The sequence below is a fragment of the Apis mellifera genome, linkage group LG10 (assembly GCF_003254395.2).
Source record: "Apis mellifera strain DH4 linkage group LG10, Amel_HAv3.1, whole genome shotgun sequence".
Classification (NCBI taxonomy): Eukaryota; Metazoa; Arthropoda; class Insecta; order Hymenoptera; family Apidae; genus Apis; species Apis mellifera.
Window position 1 is genome coordinate 10,142,201 of NC_037647.1, and position 16,220 is coordinate 10,158,420.

The window sequence follows — 16,220 nt, forward strand, 5'->3', positions numbered from 1 at the left end:
GAATAAGATCCCGTGTAGGCGGGACCAAAGCTCCGCCGCTTTCGCGTCTACGCGGTTCCGCGAACGCGTCTCCTCTTCCTCTTCGAGGTCGGGATTCCTCGGCCGGTTCCACCATCTCTGTGTCATCCGATTTCAAGTTACTTATATCGTAATATACTTAATGATCATAGAAAGAAATAAGATTATAAGAGATCTATCTCTAATAATCTATCTCTAAGAGTCTCAAATTCTATGGAAATTGATCAACGATTTTCGAAATTACCTCGCTATTTCGTCGAGAACGTGAACATCATATGGATACGTAAGTTGCGTATTTATATATATATATATATATATATATATATATATATATATATATATCGATACGAGAAATCGAGACAGTTCATCAACGATTCGAGAAAGGATCGTCGAGACTAACGAGTTTCCTGAGCGAGCTGTCTAACGCGAAGGATTCGCGGTAAAGGGCTTTAATGGGAACCGGTTAGAAGTTTAATCGTGTTTCGGACGGTGGACCGGCGGTAGAGCGGCGGCGGGGCAAGCGAGCGAGCGAGCGAGCATCTGGCGCCAGGCCGAAGTTCGCGTTTCAGGGGCGAGAGGGGTCGCGAGATCGAAGAGGAAGCAGCTATCGTGACTATCGCGGCCGCGCAGTTCGGCCGATTGACATGGATGCGCGCGTCCTCGAGAGAGTCGTTAAAAAGGAGCGTGAAAGACTGGAGCGTGAAAAAGGTTGGAAAGGACCGGGCGGCCACTCGGCCGGCTCATCGATACGAAGCGACGCTAATGGGAATAACGTTCTCTCCGTCCATCGTTGTCGCGCTCTTTCCTTTTTTTTCCCCAACCCGGACTCGTCTCATCCCGACTCTCCACTCAGCTTTGCTCGCATCTATTTCCCCCTCCTTTTTCGTCTCTTCGGTCGTCAGCCTTCGGACGAGTGACTAGAGACGAAACGAAACGAAAGTGAATACACATGTATATAAATGTACAGGGATTTCTCTACGAGACTGATTAATCGTTTCGAATCGTCTACCGCTTCTCCCTCCAACTCCGAGCTTCCGTACGAAACCTTTCTCTTTATTCGATTTAAAAGTATTTTAAAGTTCGCCGCTTGATGGACAAGTGTGAACGGAGGCGAGAGTCGAAGCGAGTCGAGTCGAGTCGAGTCGAGTCGAGTCGATTCGCGAGGAGTCGATTCCATTCGATACTAATCGGATCGAGTCAAAGTCCATCCCGCCGCTAGTGTCGCCGGATGGGCCGATCGTTGGATGGCCGAGGCGCCACGGCGCCGACCGCGTAGAAGGGTTTTCTTGTAGCCCGGTCGTAGCCCGGTCGTAGCAAACCGACTCACACTCTCGCACGCTCCGTCTCTCTTCATTCCTTCCTCTCGTCGCGTCGGCCACTTTGTTCTTCCGATATATTCGCGGCCACGGGATTCCTATTCGGGATCAACCGTATTTATCATTTCCGCGATTCCTTGCGAAATTCAAACTTTCTTTCTCTCCTTCTATTACTCGTCGATTTTAACCGAATTCGTCGCGAATTCGTTTGAGAGGAACAAGGAGAGCAGACGAGCGAGGTATATATCTGCACGTGTGTGTTTATATACGTGGCCGACAATTAAGATTGGTGTCAGGTTTCATTCGGTACGCTCGAAGCTTCCATTTCCAAGTATTGGTGGGGATAACGACGGACGTTTAAGCGAGCAAAACACGAAAGTATCATAACCTCTATTTCTCTCCTTTTCCTTTCTTACTTTCTTGGACGATCTTTTCTATGCTTCGAATAAACTAATCGATTTCGTGACGTTATTTAAATCGTCATCAATTATTATCAATTATTCAAGCATCTAAGTTTTAAGGTGAGTATAGGATATCTTATATAAACTATTACAAATAGATGTTTTTTTTTCTCGTCCATGTTGTCAGGTTTACCGAAGAGCGGAAGGAACGATCCAGTGTGAACGGCCCTTTCGGTAACCTGATACCGAAGATGCAAACTCGAGATAAGATTCCTCGGAAATTGCGCTCCAGTCCAGTTTCGGCACGCGCCTCTCTCATCTCCCCGTCCTTCCACGGCGTGGCTCCATTGACAGGCGCACGCGAGCTTATCTGCACTTTGGAATCTCTACGAGATTCACTACGCTTCCGACTTCTTTCCTCTCCGTCGCTCTTTCGCGATCGTCAAACGTAACGTCGCCACGCATCTCGATGTGTGGGAACGCGATCAATTATTTTAACGCGCGCGGATTATGTTATATAACGGTTGTTGGCGTAAATACTCGCGTAAATAATAATAACGCATAAATTCATTTATTCGTTCACGTGTGCTTACGCCTCGACGAGCGTGACGCCGAGAACGCTGGAAAGAAAGAAAAAAAAAAAAAATGTTACGACGAGGAAGATGATATTGGAAGGAAGAAGAAGGAAGGAAGAGACAAGGTGTCGGTGTCTGTGCGCGTTGGAAGCGTGTGCGTGCGTTAGTAGAGAAACGACTGATGAGACAAACGGACCCGAGAAATCGAAGAAAGGAAAAAGAAGGATGGATTCGTACCTGAGAATTGTGAGAATTTTTTGCTATCTGATCTTTAAATTTCCTCTATTTCTATGGATTGAAATTGAAATAAATATTGCGAAAGAGTAGAAGGCTAGTAATTAAGTGGTTTGTTGTTATTTATCGTCGCGTTTCAAGAAATTATTTCCACAAGTATGAAGAATATTTTTTTATTTAAAATATTACGAGAATTTATTTTGATGAAAGAAGTTTAAGAAGTTTCGTTGGAAAAAAACTAATGCAATCTACTTACCGATCGATCTACTCTTCCTTGAAAATGGAAATAAATAAAAATAAAAATCGAAATATAAATTCTTTTAAAAGGATCAAAAAAAAATATTAATCGAGAATAAATCGAAAGAAAAAAAAAAACTATCGAAAAATACTTCGATCGAAGAAAGAATCGATTGAAAAGGATTCTATCGAAGAGATGAAGATCGATCGAGAGCGTTTCGATGTATCGCGTATCGAAGCGACGGCCGATGCGCAAACCAGTCGCTTTTATACATCGACCAACTTCGTTCACCGACGCTTAGAAACTATTTAAAGAATTTCTTATGCTCGCTTATCGGCAGTAATTAGACTCATTGCGATGTTCGGAAGTGGCGATGGAGGCGGACGCGAAAAACAAGTGTCTTCTCGTTTCGAGTTTATTAAGAACGGTGAAACGGCCGAGAAAATAGGTCGTTGCGAGTGGCCGAGCTCGTTTAATGGCTCACACGTACGCTCGTGTCCCGGATGCACCTATCTTTTTAGTATCCTCGCTCCTCGCGTTTCGAATCGAGTTTTTTCTACCAAGTTAGTTAGTTTATTGCCGGATTCCTTCGAAATCGCGGCCGGTTGTTAGTGGTGGCCAGCGATACGAACGAAGAGTTATCGACAAAGCGAGTGAAGTTGCACCTTAACGATCAGCTTTGTGGAGAGTTAAAGTGCGAGCGTAAAAAAGTTCGCTTGGAGACAACTGGCGACCCTTGGAGTGGAAAAAATATTGCGTAACTCGTCACATTTTCAAATGTGGTTAAAAAAAAAAAAATAAGTGTCGCATTGTTGTTTCGAAGATTAATGTTTTTAACCTAACCTTCGCAACTTACAATAATTCTCAATATAATTTACGACCGTGTTTCTCGTCACAAGGTAAGGAGGATCGAAGAGGTCGCCACTGTTTTATCATCGGAGCATTCCCTTTTTCTAAATATCTACATAATCGTCCCGATAGCACACTTACTCATCGACACTCGAACCACAGATTGGGAACCACTGGTCTAAACCAAGCCAGAATTTTCCAATTTCAATTACCTTTAAGAATCTTTCAGCCAACATTCTCGAGTAAATATACTTCTTTTTTTTTTTTTTTTTTTTTAAAAAATAACGACCGTCTCCACGAAAGCGAACGAGATCTCGATCTCGCGCGCATACGAAATAACGAGGCGTGCTCGTAAATATCAGAAGCGACGACCGTACACCCGCGTTTCCACGATCCCGCGTATACGCGCAAATCCAACCAACAACGAATCTCTTCCGTTTGCCTCTTAATCGGGGAACACCGATTTGAATCGACTAGAATCCGAATCGAGTTTCTCCTTCTTGCTTCTTGTTTCTTAACGATGACTCGTCGCAATTATTGTTATTATTATTATTTTTTAAATAGCATCGATCGAGCTTTATAAACTTCTCCCTTAAACCGCATCTATTTTTTTTTTATGTCACGTGTCATATTGTCACATTGTCGTCGTGTATATATATATATATATATATAATATAACGTTTTCTTTTTTTTTATCATTGTATATGAAGGAGAGAGATCGAAATTCTTTTTTCGACAGAAATAAAGCGTTCAAATATAAAATAAATCGATTCTGTATTTTTCGACGTACGTAGTTCATATTCACACGGTTAATGAACAATATACGCGTGACAAGTGTAAACCCACCTTTATGATGGAGACGCGCGTGAAAAAAAGAAGGGGGAGGAGGGGGGGAAAGAGAAAGGGACGAATGAAAAACGAGCGCGATCCGCGACACCTGGTTTACCTACTTACGCCTACTTTGGGCAACTCCTCGTCAAAAGTTTCCCTTCGCAGAGAAAACGAGCGGAAAAACGGAAAGCTTACATTGATTGGCTCGCGCGGGGATACGGTTGATAAGAGCGGTTCCTCGCCGCCGATTTAAATATTTATGAATTATAGAGTGGCTCGCCTTGTAGTTGGGAAATTTTTGCGGGCCGGGTGTATGAACCGGGAAGCGTGTAGTACGGCTTCACACTCACCCCCACCTCCATCTTTCCCTATTCATTGCACGACTCTAAAGGAGATTTATCGCATCCAGCGAATCGAGCGGCCGAGAGAAAAGTTCACGACTCGCAGGCATTCCCGCGTTTCCAGCTAGGAGACGGAGTGTCGGTGAGCATCCTGGGCATCGAGAAATCCTATTTTTTTTTTTTCTTTTTTTTTTAAGCCGAGTCTTAAAAAAAGGCAAGATCGACCGAGTCGAGGAGAATTTCTCTTGGAATTTAATCCAAACATAACCTAATTTAATCTAACCTCGAGAAATACAAATGTGTATTATTTTTATTCGTTTGAGATTGGAATAATTTTTTCGATGAGATCGATTCAAATTCGAAAGGAATTTAGTTCGAACATAACCTCGAAAAATACAAATGTGTATTATTTTTATTCGTTTAATTGAGATAATTTGGAATAATGATGAGATCGATTCAAATGCCGGTTCGAAAAGAATTTAATTCAAACATAACCTCGAAAAATACAAATGTGTATTATTTGTATTCGTTTAATTGAGATTGGAATAATGATGAGATCGACTCAAGAAGATGATTCGATTCGAAAAGAATTTAATTCAAATATAATTTAATTTCAAAAAATACAAATATGTATTATTTTTATTCGTTTAATTGAGATTGGAATAATCTTTTCGATGAGATAGATTCAAATGATTCGGTTCGAAAAGAATTTAATTCACATAATTCAAACATAACCTCAAAAAATACAAATATGTATTATTTTTATTTGTTTAATTGAGATCGGAATCATCTTTTCGATAAGATCGATTTAAATTCCGGTTCGAAAAGAATTTATAATAGTTCGAACATAACCTAACTTAATCCAACCTCGCGGAAAATACAAATATGTATTATTTTATTCGTTTGAGATTGGAATAATTTTTTCGATGAGATCGATTCAAATCGGTTTGAAAAGAATTTAATTCAAACATAACCTCGAAAAATACAAATATGTATTATTTTTATTCATTTAAGATTGGAATAATTTTTTCGATGAGATCGATTCAAATGTCGGTTCGAAAAGAATTTATAATAGTTCGAACGTAACCTAACTTAATCCAACCTCGCGGAAAATACAAATATGTATTATTTTATTCGTTTAATTGAGATTGAAATAATGATGAGATCGAGTCAAGAAGATGATTCGATTCGAAAAGAATTTAATTCAAACATAACCTAATTTAGCTTCAAAAAATTCGTTTAATTGGAATCATCTTTTCGATAAGATCGATTCAAATGATTCGGTTCGAAAAGAATTTAGTTCGAACATAACCTAATTTAATCCAACCTCGCGGAAAATATGTATTATTTTTATTCGTTTAATTGAGATTGGAATAATGATGAGATCGAGTCAAGAAGATGATTCGATTCGAAAAGAATTTAATTCAAACATAACCTAATTTAGCTTCAAAAAATTCGTTTAATTGGAATCATCTTTTCGATAAGATCGATTCAAATGATTCGGTTCGAAAAGAATTTAGTTCGAACATAACCTAATTTAATCCAACCTCGCGGAAAATATGTATTATTTTTATTCGTTTAATTGAGATTGGAATAATGATGAAATCGATTCAAGAAGATGATTCGATTCGAAAAGAATTTAATTCAAACATAACCTAATTTAACCTCAAAAAATACAAATATTATTTTTATTAGTTTAATTGAAATTGGAATAATGATGAGATTTAAATGCCGATTCGAGAAGAATTTAGACATACTTTAATTAAATATAATCGAAAATGAATTATCGAAATATAAATTATTTTTGAGAGATCATCTTTTCGATAAGATCGATTCAAGAATAATTTAGATCTAAGCATAATTTTACGAGAAATCTAAATATCATTTTTACATCGAGATTGGAAACGGAATCATTCCGATTCATCGATTTAAACACCGATACTCGAGAAAAATTTCTTCTGGAATTTGGACATCCGTGGTTGGTCGTAAAACGTGTCGCCGGTTCGTTCCTCTGCATAGAGAGACCGTCCGGCTCTCGACTTCCGGTTTTATTGTAGAACACGACTTTCCAATAAGATCGTCGCCTGCATTTTTCGTCCCGCGTAGGTATATAGGTCTTTGAAACACCGAGTTCAGGTACGTGAACGCTTTCGACGCAACCTGTCTCCTCTTATCTCCGCCACGATATCTTTGTCTGACTGGCCTCTTCGTCCTCCGTTTCCCGCGTGCCCGATGAAAACCGAAATTCGAAAACGTGCCTTCCGTTCCGCCGATTCGCAACCGCATCCGTCGCACATGCGACGTCAAAGAGCCGGGGCGCCATTTTACTCGAAACCACCATCGCAATCTCGGTGTTTCGTTTCATCCCCGAATCTATTATTCGAGGAAACAGCCGGCCGACTGTTGCCAGTATCCATTATATCCACCCGTCCTGTCGTTAGTTCCCCCATCAAACGAGAAAGCCCATCGATAGCAGGGGGTCGTCCGTTTATAGCCTTCCAACGCCATCATCCCTACCACCAACGAGTGGCATACACGTACGCCCTCTCTTCGGGGAACACTCGAGGATCCATTTGCCATTTCGTTTCCCCTCGCCAACTTTCTTTCGCGCGTTTTTTCACCTTTTCCCTCGCCACCCATCACCGGTATATATTCGGGTTCCTCTCCAAAATACTCGAAAAATATCGAAATGCTCGCCGCCAGATTGTCGCCTCGAGGGCCCGTCCGGTATACGAGTCCGGGGCTAATTATAATATAAAACTTGCCGCGCCTTGTCGCCTTTCGTGTTCCTCCGCGATTCCTTTTCCTGTCCGTTTCCCTCGGGAACAAGGTTGCACCGCTCGTCGCGGCGCAGACGTTCCCAACCGTTCGTCCCGATCGGCCGCGACGAGCTGCTTACGACCGAATGCGCGAAACGAATCGCTTCGTTTTCATCGTTGGACAAAAGGTTAGGGAAGCTAGATACGCGTGCGAAGTAACGGGCACGGAATTGTATCGAGATGTACGGAATCTTCGGGGAGCCGAGAACGCGAGAGGAGGCACGGTTTCGGTTGAGAAACACGGTCGGTGTATCGGCAGGCCGTTGTCTCTATACTCCTCGAGGGCGCTCGATCAACGCACCAACACTCTCCAAGCGATCCGATCCGATGCACGCACGCTCGCTTGCAAACGGCGCACACAGACGCGCGCACAGGCGCGCGCACACAGGCTCGAGCAGCCGCCTGACCAGCCAGCCATCCACCCGACCAGCCATCCGACCAGCCAGTCGGATACCCAACAGCCGCATAATACACACGCCATAATACGCGCGCCTCGCATTAGACCTCGGTTAAACGCGGCTGCTGAAAACTTTGCGACCGACGTCCCGCCGTTCTTTTTCCTCCACTCCTATGCTAGCATTCGCTATTCGTTATTCGTGAACTCGACCTCTATTCGTCGATACATTCTCGGCAGCAATCCCCCACCACTGCCGAAGGGAACCCCTCGTTGAAACCAGCGAAGCGAGTAATTCTAATTTCTTCAAACGCTTTTTTGGACTCCTCTCTCTCTCTCTCTCTTTGTCTCTTTCCTTCCAACGCGCTAGCTGTCGCGCTCTGCGTCCGTTACTGGCAAAGATAAAACTACTGGACTTAGAAATTAATATATTTTTCGCGTCTCTAAGGATTAATATATCGCTCGGTCTCGAGTTGTGAACTTATAACGTATATAAATTCCGTATACATTACGGATAATGTTAAAAGAGTGGATAAAACCTAACATTATCCTGGTAAACCTATGATTATCAATGATTCACGAGCAAAGTTTGAAATATATATATATATTATTATCGCGGTCTGGACAGCCGCATTTTGTATTCCAACCTAACTCCGTACAAACTCATTGAGAAATACCAACGTATCGTATGTCCTAGATTTAACCGCTCTATTAGCTTCATTCCACTCTTTCAATCTCACCCGTTACAGCGCATCGTTATTATCTATGATGTAAGGAAAAAGTGTTGAATTCAAGTTTGTCCGCGAATTTCGACTCGCTTCCCTCCGAAGTGGTAAACAAATAAAACTGTCTTGAAAAGAGAAATCCAAGAGAAATCGAGTAAAGTGAGAAAGGAACGTCTCATTTCCGAAATGAGCTCCGAGGAAGAGGAATCGATCGCGCTCGCTAATTAACCGAGTCGATTATTCGGACCGGCACGCACCGACTCTCGACCGGTTCTCGTTCTCGTATCCGGGAAGTTCCGTGTAAACTAAAAGCGATCGAATCGCACGAGGACGCTTTGCTCGCGCGAACGATTCGCGCTCCCGTTCCCGATCCCGTTCCCCTGCAAAAACGGTTCGATCGATCGGTTGTTCGACGTGCTCCCACGTGTGCGTGACCACACCGCCTCTCGATTTCGACTGTCGTTTCGTGCGGACGACGCGGCAGTCCTTCCTTCCCGAAGGCGAGAAAGCAAAAGGAACTTAGCCAGCCACGGGAGACCGGTAGCGGCCAAGTAAGTCGCGGGACATAAGCGCGATCCAATTATCCGCTCTGGTCTCCGGAGAGCAGATCGCGGTCGCGGTTATCATAAATCAAGATTAACGGTCGGGAAGATTTTCGCCGAACCGGTCGCGAGTCTCGCTCGATTTTTCACACTCTTCGAATATACCGCGTGTACTTCGATACTTGTGAAAACGTTATCGTTGCTATTCTCTCGAAATATCGACTCTTTAACCATTCGTCCCTACGTTGTTTCGTTCGTGGGATTCGATGGAGGGGGGGGGGGTGAGAAGAGGAGCAAAATAAACGCGATCGATCAACGACGTCGATGCGTTAACGGGTTAAACGTATTCGCGATTACGCGATAATTCATGATTTTTTTTTCATTTTTTTTTCGCTCGAACCCGAGGCAAACTGGTTTCGCTCTCGCGCGGGAAGAGGGCGACTTCCTGCTCGCGCGCTCTTGATCCGACGCGGATTCGCGGCGCGTATCGATGATTTTCGAGGGCTGAGTCGGGGCGTTCGCGCGCGGTCGCACGCTCATCGCGCGCCGACCAATCTCGAGAGCGTAAACCGGTCACCGACCGGACCTCGAACGAGTTACGATAAATCGTGAGTAACGGCCGACCGGAGAGATTCGCTGCCGGGTTCGTTGCGTTAATTTTCTCTTTGTTTTTTCTAATTACACGTCGCGAGACAAGCGGCGCTGCTGTGTCGCGCGTCCAGAGTTAACCTCCCCCGCCGGTGCTTTACCCTCTTGAGTTTATTTAAATTCCTTAAAACTCGATCGAGAAACCGGCCTATATATCTGATCGATCAAATCTAGTTTTTCAAAAGAATAATATTAGCTAATTAATCGCAACGGTTAATAATTATCATAATTCGTCGTTATCGATGTTATTACCGATCTATTATCGCATCGATGATCGTCAGACGTCGTAACGCGTTCCTTTTTCCTCTTCTCGTGAGCTAAGATATTTTCTTTCCTTTTTTCGACACGTGAAAACGTGGTATGTTACGATACGCCGTTGTATTCCTTCGCGCGGTGCGAAAATCGATCGATCGTTTCGATCGTTGTTTCGAGGGGTGAAGATATCGAGGGAAATCGCATGCGCAGTACGCCCTCTGGATAAGGAGAGTCGCGCTGGTATCTAACTCGTTCGATATATCGAACCGCGTATTTACCGTTTCCGCGACTCGTTTCAAGGCGCGACCGCAATATCTTTCGATGATTTTCTCGAAACCGGTCAATGCACACCGGATTTCGCGGTTGTACATCGATCCGCGACCTGGCCGAATAAATCGTCGCCACGGGTTGAGTAAGAAGATCCGCGGGAATGGCGCGCGACGATACATACCTTCACCTTTATCGTCCAATTAACGATAAGGATTCGTCGCGTTTATTCCGAACCGGACCTGAATCGCCTCTACCGCGGGCCTCGAGACGTTACGATTATTGTCTGGAGCAGCTACGGCTACGATTTTATCGCTCTCTTTCTCCTACGATCCCCTCCGATCGAATTAATCCGCCGCGGTTGGTAGCTTGCGTGAACGTGATGCGATTGTCCATATGTATATATATATGTATGTATAATATATGTATATATGTGTGTATATGTGTATAGTACACTTCACCCGATCGAGACGCGTCGTTCGATAACCTCGCCTCGTTTCTTTCCCATTTTCTTCTATTCACATTTAAGAAACTCGTGGATCTCGTCGCGTGTCAATTTTTGCACATCAAACTCTGGCCACGTTTGCTCTGCCACGGACCACGAGTGATTTTACCGTTAATCGAGTTACGCAATCGCGATATATCGAACCTAAGCATGCGAACCACGCGCCACGTCGTTTTCTTCCGTTCTTCGTATTTATTATTACCACCGTCGCATCGTAGATACGATACGAGATTCGTATGCTTCTTACGAATTATCGAACTGTAGCACTGGAAAATAGCGATATTCGTTTAAACCCGGCAATGGTAATTTGCGATCGTTATTATTGCGCCAACTTGCGTTTGAATTCCGAATTCAAACGACACACGGTGTCCCCCAAGCGGTCAACCGTCAAAGTACTGACCGTGACTGACGTAGCTTAACTTTAATAATCCATTGGAACGTCCAACTTTCCACGGTGCCCGCAATATCACTGGCAGCACGCCAACTGATACAAGCTTTATCGTATCGTAATTCCTTAGGGCCGGTTTTAACTATCGCGAAACTCACCCCACGAGAGAGAAAGAGACCACCGCTTCACTGCTTCTCCACTCTTCCGGTTCCCACCGATTCTTCTCCCTACCTCCTCTATCTACCTACGGTATCTCTCGCTCTAGTTCCACCATCGATCTCGCGGTTCGATTCCCTATCGATTTTCTTTTCTCGTTCGCGTATCGATAGGAGCAGAATGGAACACCAAGCGTGCCTGCGCATGCGCGGCTAGTCTCCGTATACACGCCACACACGTACGCGAGAAAGAGAAAGAGGTAGATTGGCTGTTTCGCGGGACGGTTTAATCGCGCGCAATCGCTAGGAGAAATGCCGCGTGTCTTTCGCGGTCGAACGGGCCGAGAAGAAGAGCGCAATTAGCGGCCGGCTATAATTTAAGCCGGTTCAATTAATGCATCTGCCGCGGCGACGAGGTTCGACCGCACGCCACCCCTCTTATAGATAGGCGAGGGACGACGAGAGCGATCGTTCTCTCTAACCGTGGCGCGCATTCGGTCCGAGCTCCTCTCCTCAGCCGTGGTAATTAACGCAGCGATACGTCGCCTTCGCCATCGCACTCGTCGCCGTTCTCATCCTCGCCGTCGTCGTTGGTCGGTTCGTTAAACCAGACGTTGTTTTCTTCCCTCCCTCGCCTCATTCGCTCGGCTTTCGGATTTTTAATCTCTCTACGCGGTTTCCACGTACTCGAGGACATCTCGATACGTGCGCTACTCGTCACGCATCTCCCAGACACGAACTCGCCCTTATCGAGGGGCAGCCAGTCGCGATCGAACCCGCGAACCAAGTTGCTCCTAGTCAAACCTGACTGGAACCCGGGATGGTAATTAACGTCGCGATACGGACTCGCGGACTTGCTTCGTTAAATTCTTTTCTCTTCTCTTTATAAAAACGACTCGACGCGTCGTTGTTTTCAACTCGATTCGCCGTTGGAATTTCTCTGCCGTGGTATTTATTCGTATATTATATGTCCGAGCTCTTCTCGAAGGTTATATTTGTGTACGGTAGCCATCCCTACCACTTGTCCCCCCTCTTGAACCCAGTGAAGCGACTAATTTCACGATTTCTTTAAATGCTTCTGCTCTCTTCGTCTCTCGCTTGCAGTCATACGCCACGGTTGTCCTTGTTGGCAAAGATAAAGCGAGGATAGAATTTCGTGTTTACCTATTATAAAAACGTTTCTCCTCGTTCGTAACAAATTGCTTTACTTCTCGTCCGTGTTCGTGTGCGTGTTCGACCGCGTTTCCAAACACGACGATTCGTCTAATCCTACTAGAGATATATAACCGACCAGTAAGAATTCCGTCTCGCGACGGTGATGGCTGTTTTGCTCGTCGAACTAGTCGGTTCAAAGTCGCGACAGCCTCGTTTGTACAGTTATATCCCGGATCCAGGATCGAAAGGTTTGCGCGCTGCCCACTCGGAAGAAGAGGGAAGAGATGGAAGGGAAGAAGAAGAAGAAGAAGAAGAAGAAGAAAACGAAGAAGCAGAGGAACGGAGAAAGGAAAGAAAAAGATGGTAAAGGATCGCGCATCCCGGGAGTAAGAGACGCGCACGCGGCGGCGTGGCGCAGCGCGAACGTTGTAAGCCGCGCGCGGCTGTGCGTGCGACCGTGCAAAGAAGGTGTTTGCATTGGCCTAGTGCCGAGGCGTTCGCGGCTTAAATTAATTACCTCGTCCTCCGACGTAACGGGTCTTTGCCCGATGCGCGCAAACTCGCTCGCCGCTTCGATAGCTCGATACCATTTTACCGGATTTTATTTACCCCGAGCTCTTCTCTATCGACCTCGAAATATCGAAACTTCGGGAAGATATTTGCTCGAAGTCGAGGCTTCGAGTCATTTATTCAATCGCCCGTTTTGTTCGCGCGAAAGCCGATGTTTTCGAGAGAAGAGGCTCTATCCAGCCGAAAACGCGGCTTGATAAATTAGGAGATTCGGCCTCCTATTTGTGATCTCTCCGAAAAGATCGTTTCAGATCTTATCGATCCGACGGTAGACAGCGTGGCAACGTCATTATTACGAGGACCCGTGACGATCGTTATCGATACGTAAAAGCATTAACGATCGTTTTACGATGCTCGATAAACGAACAACATTCAATAAATGCATATCGTACAGAAAGCGAAACGCCAATAAAAATATCTATTCGATAGAGTGGAGTAGCTATTACGATAAATTAATCTTAAATTATGCTTCGCGCATTTCCCGATACGCACGCTTTTTGTGCGTACTTTTATGCGTTTTTGTGTATTTACCACCCGTCCAAAACCGTACACACTTCGATCTATTTTTTTTTTGTCGCTTCGATTTTCTCGTCGACATTACGACACTTCCTTTTCTAATTTCGAACAGCAGATTCGATCCGAGCTAACACAACCGACACGCGGCACACAGGTACTCGACGCGCTCTTAATAGCAAAGCACTCTCGAAAGGGTGGTTGGAAAAAAGATTGAACGGCGTGGTAACCGAGAAAGGTCTGCTTTCTCCGTGAACAAGACGAGGCGCCGGGCGACAACCAATTAGGCCTAAGAACCGGACGAGTGTTCTCGTAGAGCGATACAGGCCGCCGTCGCCGCCGCCGCCGCCGGCGCCGTCACATCCCTGGAAAAGGCACTCAAACTCCGATCCCTTCGCATCAGAATCTTCGTCATTCTCAGATTCCAGATCGTTTGAAACGATCCATTTGATTGAATCATCGCGTTCACGTATCTATTATCCTCTCACGTATTTATTATTTTCTCCTTCTTTCGATGCATTTTTATCTTTTTCTGACATTTTCATTTTTTAATAATTCGAGAAAAAATTCTCCCTTTTTTAAATTAAAATTTTTACTTGTTTCGAATTCTTCTTATAAATATTATATTCGGGACATAATAAATAATTTTTTAATTATTATAATATGTCATAACATTTTTTAAATATTAATATTTAAATGCATTCTCATTTTTAATTAATTATTATATATATATATATATATACAATTGTCGTTGTCCGTAAGGATAAAACGTGGCTCGAATTTCATGTTTCGAAATTAATAATGAATAAATATTTCATATATATATATATATACATATAAATATTTTATTTATATATTTGGATCGAGGCATTATTCTTATCTTATTGGTTTTTACGGAAATAGGAAAAGATAACCTAGCAGAGAAAGAATGACGGTGCCGGCATATTTCGATGTATCGCGATAACGATAATCGAACGATCCGTTAAACACTGTTCCTGGTATTTGCAAATCAACATTTCAAGAAATCAGGAATACTTTACCACGTTGCATTATTTTATTTATTTTGTGTGATTATCGTATAAACTTATGTCACATGGATCTGCGATAAGAATGAATCTTAATATCCTGTTTACGATTAGATTGAAAAAAGAAGAAAAAAAAACGGAAACTGATAGGTGTCGCGACCTACCTCCATTGTTGTTATCGTTAATTAACGCCGATAACTAAGCATACAGATAACGACCCGTATCCTTCCATTGTAACAAATGGCACAGACCGATTATTACAATCGCTACGAAAATAAATTTCATCCATTTGAAGGCATTCGAATCGAATAAATGGATAGGTTTATGCGCTAAAAAGCGAATCGCAGTTGTATAAAAATGGCGTCTACTCACTCGTAATCAGCCGTCCAAATACGACATTGTAGCGTTTCAAGCCAGAGTAGAATTGCCAGTTGATTTCTATTTCGTTTCCCCTTCTTTTTATCCTCTGACGATTATACGTTGTTACCGTTGATGATTTAATTTAATTTAACAATTAAGAAACATCAATCGCTCGTTGATGTTCGTTTCACACTTTACCGGTAAAATTTTTCGCCGACAAATCGAAATGATCGCGTCACCGATTCGATCGAAACGTCTCGATTTCGATCATCGAGTCGAACGAGTTTGAGGTGAAAACTGTTTTACATTCGTTTTATTTCTCGAGAAGAAGTCACCAATGACAGATCAACAGATGAACGATCCTCGTAATCATTTCGAGAAAATCAATGAAACACACTTACTTTCCCGTTCCGATGGAAAACACTTGGATCCGTTTTTTTCTCACTGATACTGTACATACACTGCGATCATTGATAATTTTCGATAAACGAACGAATCTCGTTCAAAACTCGTTGCCATGGGCGAAGAAACGCGAAACTGTCTGTTTTTTTCAATCGAACACATTCGTCGAAAAAAATAGGACAAACTTTGGGCGAGGAGGAGTTTGAAAGGACGGAGCGAGAAAGAGTTCCAGAACGCGGTGCAACCGATGACTGCGCGGCTTCGACACTGACTTGGACAGTCACCTTTGGCGCGGCGATCGTTGCCTAAACGGGGAGGGGGTGGTTTGAGTAGACTCGCGAAGGCGAAGGCGAAGGCGAAGACGAAGGCGAAAGCAGTCGCGGCGTGGTTTAACGCGGGGGCGGGGGCAAAGGCGGAGGCGACTCGAACCTCGACCCGAGTCGAGCCGAAGGGCGAACGAAACCGCATCACGGATCTCGGAGAAATCGCGTGCGCGCGCGCACACCACTAAACGGTTACGAGAGAATCTTCAAATAACAGTGAACACGTATATACGAAACGGGCAAGTTTCGCCCGATAGGAAGCGAGATGGAGCTAGTGGTGGGGATGAAAATTGCGAGCGAACGCACGCGACCGGTAGCCTCGAGGAGGAAGAACCACGGTAGAGATAGAAAGCGGAGAGGCGGTCCGAGGC

General features: G+C 44.0%; 1 protein-coding gene across 1 annotated transcript in view; it reads right to left on the minus strand.

Moving 5' to 3' along the window:
• LOC725350 (GATA-binding factor A) overlaps nt 1-16,010 on the minus strand; it is a 28,451-nt gene extending 12,441 nt beyond the window's left edge. Inside the window, exon 1 of the mRNA XM_001121210.5 lies at nt 15,137-16,010. The gene's annotated coding sequence lies outside the window, so the exon portion shown is untranslated. The remainder of the gene's footprint in view (nt 1-15,136) is intronic.
• Between the last annotated feature and the right edge of the window lie 210 nt (nt 16,011-16,220).